Source organism: Ipomoea triloba, chromosome 5, assembly GCF_003576645.1.
Source record: "Ipomoea triloba cultivar NCNSP0323 chromosome 5, ASM357664v1".
In the NCBI taxonomy this organism is placed as follows: domain Eukaryota; kingdom Viridiplantae; phylum Streptophyta; class Magnoliopsida; order Solanales; family Convolvulaceae; genus Ipomoea; species Ipomoea triloba.
This window is the reverse complement of record NC_044920.1, coordinates 17,170,676-17,177,800: the sequence shown is the minus strand read 5'-3', so window position 1 is coordinate 17,177,800 and position 7,125 is coordinate 17,170,676.

The window sequence follows — 7,125 nt, the reverse complement described above, 5'->3', positions numbered from 1 at the left end:
TATATATATATATATATATATATATATATATATATATATATATATATATATATATATATATATAGTTAGGATAATATGGGATCACTTGTTTAGGTAATATCGTGAGATCAGATCTTGTGCATCCATGTAGTACTTTAATGGTCTAGATTGATTTAAGATTCTAAATTTAAGTGTGTGTGAACGGCGATAAAATGTGTGCGAACGCTGATTAAGTGTATGCGAACAATGATTAAATGTGTGCGAACGGTGATTGAATGTGTGCAAACAGTTATTAAATGTGTGTGGACGGTGATTAAATGTGTGCGAATGGAGTAGGTGTGTCAAAGAATCTATACCATTAAAATTTTTTAGATTGATGTACACGATTTGATCTCAAATTATTTTAATGGTCTAGATTGATTAAGATTCCAAGTTGAGTGTGTGCGAACGGAGTGTATGTGTCAATCAATCTAAACCATTAAAAAATATTACATGGATGTACAAGATCTGATATATATATATATATATAATTCAATTCCCGTGTGGTGGGGTGTCTCCAGTGCGGTTGTGCGGTTAAATCTGAACCATTGATCTTGCCTAAATCAACGCTCAAGATTAACAATGATTAAAAAAATGCTGTGCCAATTTGGTCATTTTCCATCTAGGTCAAATTTATGGTGCGTGATTTTCCACCTTAAGGTGCGTGGTTTGTGTGCTTAAGGTGCGTCAGTTATTGAAGCTTAAGGTGCGTCGGCCTAAAGCTTTAGGTGCGTTGTTTTCCTTCTTAAGGTGCGTGATTTGTATGCTTAAGGTGCGCCAGTTGTTGAAACTTAAGGTGTGTGGTTTGCGTTCTTAAGGTGTTTTGCTTGTGTGCTTAAGGTGTGTGGTTTGTGTACTTAAGGTGCACCATTTTAATGCTTAAGGTGCGTCGTTTTGTGTTAACTGCTAGAATGAAGAACAATTAAACAAAACGCAGTGGCATTATGGTCATTTTGAAGGTCACAGCTTAAGGCACGCAAGTTTAAAGCTTAAGGTGCGTAAGTGTATAGTTTAAGGTGCGCAGGTTTATAGTGTTAGGTGCGTAAGGTCACAATTTAAGGTGAGTAAGTCTAAAGATTAAGGTGCGTAATTTATAGCTTAAAATGCGTAAGTTTATAGCTTAAGGTGCGTATGTTTAAAGCATAAGGTGCGCCACTTTCTAGTTTAAGGTGCATCAGTTTAACTCTTAAGGTGCGTATGTTCAAACCTTAAGGTGCATAAGTTCAAACCTTAAGGTGCATAAGTGTATAGCTTAAGGTGCGTAAGTTTATAGATTAAGGTGCGTAAGTGGCGTTAGGTGCATAAGGACACATCTTAAGGTGCGTAATTTTATAGTTTAAGGTGCGTAAGTTTATAATTTAACGTGCGTATGTTTAAAGTTTAAGGTACGTCACTTTCTAGTTTAAAGTGCATCAATTTGACTCTTAAGGTACGTATATTTAAAGCTTAAGTTGCATTACTTTCCAACTTAAAGTGCATAAGTTTGAAGCTTAAGATGCGTTAGTTCGAGACACTTGATCAATTGCATCCATGTTGCTAGGAAGCGTTTAAAAAAAAAAATTATTTCAATTTGAGCCTTTGATTTAGATTAGATCAATGACTCAAATCTACCCCATTTTTCACAAGGGAGAAGCAACCATCCCATATATATATATAAATAAATAAATAAATAAATAAATAAATAATTAAATAAATTTATATATATATATACACACACACACACACACACACACACACACACACATAAGGGGGGCATCAAGTGAGAACTCCTAGTTAGGTAGGAACATAGGAACTCATCCAAGTCCTTGATATTAAATCAAACAGTGGTCTAGATTAATTAATAATTTATTAGGAGATTATTAACATAAATAATAAAAAAGGATATTAATGTAATATTTATCCAGGCTCCAATTATAAACTAATATTATATTTGAATTGATTCCAAGATATTAGGAGAAGAAGATCATGTAGGATTCTCCTTGGACTTAAAAATTGTGATTGTCTACTCTACGCCAAAGGCATCTTCCGACCGGCAGTCCCAAAATTGCGGCGGCCCTGCGCATCTGGAGGCAGACATCATCAAACAACAATCGAAGTTTGATTCTGATATGGCAAGCGAAGACTATGAAGGTAAGAGTAATATTTAAATTGAAAAAGAGTTTGAATACTGATAGCGTAAACTGTCCCAGGATTACGGTTACGCTACGATTACGTATGTTGCAAGTGGATGGAGAAAAAGGGGCGCTCGATGAGTCAGTCGGTCGGTCGGTCTACGGGCGACGACTGAGCGATCCGAGGCTACGAGTTGCAATGGCGAATGGTAATCTGTTGAATGGATTGCAATATTAAGTGGATCACGCGAGGCGATCGTTACAGGTGTTCTAACTATTACAAACGACTGGTAGTGTTGTGGAGTGCTTGTGAGTAGTGAATGTAGAACTCAATCTGAGATGGATCCCCAGTGAAGGAGGGAGACCCCCTATTTATACTAGTTGAAGGCGGTCTTGAGCATTTAATTAGCTACTGCAGGTGGCTTGACGTGGCGCCTTCCCACTGGCTCGGTCAGACGGTCGATCTACAGCTACGTGTAGACCAGCTGCTCGAGGTATCAGCACCGCCATCTCTGCAAGTTGTCAGGCGCCGCACTGCGGATCAAGTGGGTTCTGATGTTACTTGTAGTGTAAGTCAAGATTTCGGCTTGCAGGTTGCGTCATCCTTCGGTAGATCGGTCGGGTGTGTTTCTGTCGGGGCGACTCCAAGGGCGATCCGAGAGCATTTTGTCACGAGGCCTATCGGTACAAGCAAACCGGTTGATCACAAGTGATTTATCCCAGTCGGGTTGATGACTATGACGGACCAGCCAGTTGGCGATTGTTGGATCGAGTGATACTTGGCGGACCGGCTCAACGGGTAATCTTTGTACGTATTTATCCATCAAATACGAATTTTGAATTCAACGTAATTCATTGTGATGGGTTTAAGCATGCAATTAGATTATGTTTTAAGTTTCATTCTGCTGTGTGCAAATGCATCAAGAGTTGTTGTTTATGCGCACAAAACTGGGGCTGTCAATTTGATGAACACAGAGAAATTGTGTTCCAGGGCACGCACTGCAATGCAGACGTGCACATAGTGGTCTGAACAGCTTTCACTATGTGCACAGACGTCTGAATGTGAGTGCACAAGCGGCAACTCTGAATGCGTGATTACCCTGTGTACACCTACGGGATTCTGAATGTGCCACACAACCCTAATACGACATTAGGGCGTGCAATTGGCTGTAATGATTGTGCCACACCACGATATCATATACTTTGAAAGGAAAAATAACCAATTTGGCACACACATAATACCCTAAGTGCACATTCGTTGTCATTATTATGGATCTTAAACACATTCATACTACTGTGTGCACTTATGCTGATATGTATGTGTTATTAGAAGAACGGGGCACTAAGTTTAACCTGTCGTGTACTTTGGTACGTTGTTCTGTGTGTGCCATTCTGAGTTTAATGCTACTACTTTCAATCCAATTAAATAACGATAATATTACACACCTGCGTGCACTTGTGTAATAATGTATGTGCCATTACGTTGAGATAGATTGTGTGGTCGGTCTACAGCATCACCCGCCATTGAAGTTCACCCCACTGCCATTTCAGAGAACAAAGGGTCTAGAATGCATCTGAAATCTTCAAAAGAGATTGCATCAGAACAAGTTGCTAAGGGAAGAAGAATGTGCTAGACTTGCAAACAACAAGGTCACCATAAAAGCCGAAACTAGTTGCTCCGCAAAAAAAGACCTGAATCTTAGACTTTGGATTTTTTATAGCTTTATACGTTTGAATACTGTTGGCTCAAAGCTTTTTGCACAAACTTTAATATTGTATTTTTTATTGGAATAATGTGGACCAACTTGATGAAAACATAGTTATGAATGTATTGTAACTAAACTATTTGAACCATAATGTATTGTAGGTAAACTTCATTAAACATGGTTATGTGAGCGTGCACCTGGATTAAATTTAGTGTGCCATAACGTGAGGTGCACCACTACGGTGTGCACTTGGGTTTAACGATTGTATCATCCGGTATGTAATTAGTTCCGGCAGGAGAAGGCGTCCAATTAATTGGTGCGCACGTGGTGTGTGCCCTAATGTGTAGATTTTTTACAATACCAAAACGTGTGTGTGCAATTAACTTGAATTGTGTGTGTGTGTTTTGTGGTAAAAATGTATTAGCCCAACTCTACAGGAACCAGGAAGTTTAAATACAGTCCTTTGTGCACTCGTGTACCGAAATGTGTGCCATTCTCTTGAGATTGAGATACGGCTATATTGTAGTGTGTGTGACAGCATGCAATGTGTGTGACCGATTGAGCAAACCGGCTAGTAGAGTGTATTCGCGAGAGCCAGATTAATGGTACTAACAAAATGTAGCAACACGATTTAACTATCATGCATTTTGCTACTAATAGTAGAATGTATCTGCGGTAGCAATAATTTTGCCACTAGTAGAATGAAGCACTAAGTTTAACCGTCCATGCACTTACAACATAATCCACGATAATATTACACACACCTGTGTGCACTCGCGTAAACATGTCTGTGCTATTACGTTGATATTGAGTGTGTGTCGTATTCAACTGTGAGCCTGCGAGTGTCATTTCGCGTTAAATTGTATTAGATTAAATCCACACAAACAAGGTTGATATTATACACACTGTCCCCATACTTGCAGCAACGGTTAAAGAATGAGTGTGAGCCTTATAGCATTATGTGTGTTAGATTGTGATGTGAGAGCCCAACCAAGCAAACATATTAGTAAAATATATCTACGGAAGCAATAATTTTGCCACTAGCAGAATGAAGCACTATGTTTAACCGTCTGTGCACTTAGGTTGATCCGTGTGTGCCGTTATGAGTTTAATTCTACTAGTTTCAATTCACATAAAACACAATAATATTACACATACCTGAGTGCACTTGCGCAATAATGTATATGCTATTACGTTGAGTTTGAGTGTGTGCCGTATTGCAATGTGAGTGCTATTATGAGTTACATTCTATTACATTAAATTCACACAAACAAGGTTGATATTACACACACTTGTGTGCACTAGCTTTAACATGTTTATGCAATACCATAGAGAATTAGAGTGTGCCCTAATGCACTATGTGTGCCAGTATACGATGTGTTAGCCCAAATGAACAAACCTAGAAATGTAATGTATTCATGGAAGTAATATTTCACCCTCTTCCATAATGTATCAGTAAGTTTAAACTTCCCTGCATTTAGGTTGATCTGAGTGTGCCATTATGAGTTCAATTCTAGTAGTTGTAATCCACATAAACCACGATAAGACTATACACACCTGTGTGCACTTGCGTAATAATGCATGTGCCAACACGTTGGGATAGAGTGCGTGTCATTTAGTAGTGTGTGTGTGCCAGTTTAAAAGAAACCAACGTTTTACTATCAAATATCATAATCCACAAAATTGGAAGCAAAATAGTTTAACTGGTAACACAAGTTGGTGAACATTATTGGTGATGAAGGAACTATGAATAATTTTTAATCAGATTACATAAAAGAACCCAAGTGTTGTAAGCTAAAGTACTCAAGAACTAGCTAGGTTGAAAAACGCATATGTAGCTAGCTTTGACCAATGGCATCACGGTATTCAATTGCACTACGAATGTTCTTGGATTGGTGAATGTTACACTCAATCGACAAAATCTAATGCATATAAGTCATCCTCAACAAATCAAATCCCCTAGTATCAGCCTTTTGCAAACCACAATCCCAAGCATGGACAAATTGCCCCAAGTAGCTGTCCATGTGCCGTATCGCAAACACACCACAATCGACTTTGTTACGTGCATTGCACCACCGCATCTGCATCCTCCTAGGGACAAACCTCTGTACGACAGCCACATAATTAATATCCACCTCATCATCAAGGAACACAAACAACAAGTCTTTCTGAAAAAGTTCAAAGAGCGTTATAATTCACGATAATCTAATTGAACAACAAACTCAAATATTCCAAAGAATAAAAAAGGAACATGACAAACGATAAACATGTGTGTGCCCTTACTAATTTTGGTGTAAGCCATCATGTGCGACTCATGGCATCACCAAATTGTAGTGATAAACTATTGTGTGTACATAAGTTCACCTATGTGTGCCAAAATGTGTTTTTGTAATGGATGAACAGTAAACTGAGATGTAAGATGACGTGCCATTAGGCCGAATGGTGTGTGCCATCACGCTTAACATGACAGAAAATAAGAAAAGGGGGAGACCATGAATCAAAGCATAAACAGTAATCAACCGCATACCAACACCTCAGGAGTCTCCCCATACTTGTCTTCGTTAGTCATACTAATTGAGGAATTGTCAATTATGATGGTGAAAGACAGATTCCTATGCTAATTTCATATTCCAATGATAAGGTCCTTTATAGCTCTATTTTGTTTCAACCAATTGTATTATGTCAGATTTCGCGGTTTAGACTCCTTCTCCGCAACACACTCCATTGGCGAAAATCAAGGACCTAATTTGAAAGCCCCACACGGTGAACATATTAAAAGCCTAGAATACGCCTAAATTACTAATATAAAACCCAATAGCAGTGATAAAGTCCCTTTTAAATAGATTAAACAATGACCATTGATTAATTAAAATTAAAGGCTAAGATGGATTCTTAGGTTCCTACCTAAAATTACATATACATACATACATACATACATACATACATATATATATGTGTGTGTGTGTGTGTGTGTGTATATATATGTGTGTGTATATATATGTATATATATATATATGTGTGTGTGTGTGTGTGTGTGTGTGTGTGTGTGTGTGTATGTGTGTGTGTGTAGTGTGTGTGTATATATATGTAGTGTGTGTGTATACATATATATACACACACACTACACACACACACATATATACATACACACACACACACACACACACACATATATATATATATATATGTGTATATATATATACACACACACACACACACACATACACACACACACACACACACACACACACACATATATATATATATATATATATATACACACACACACA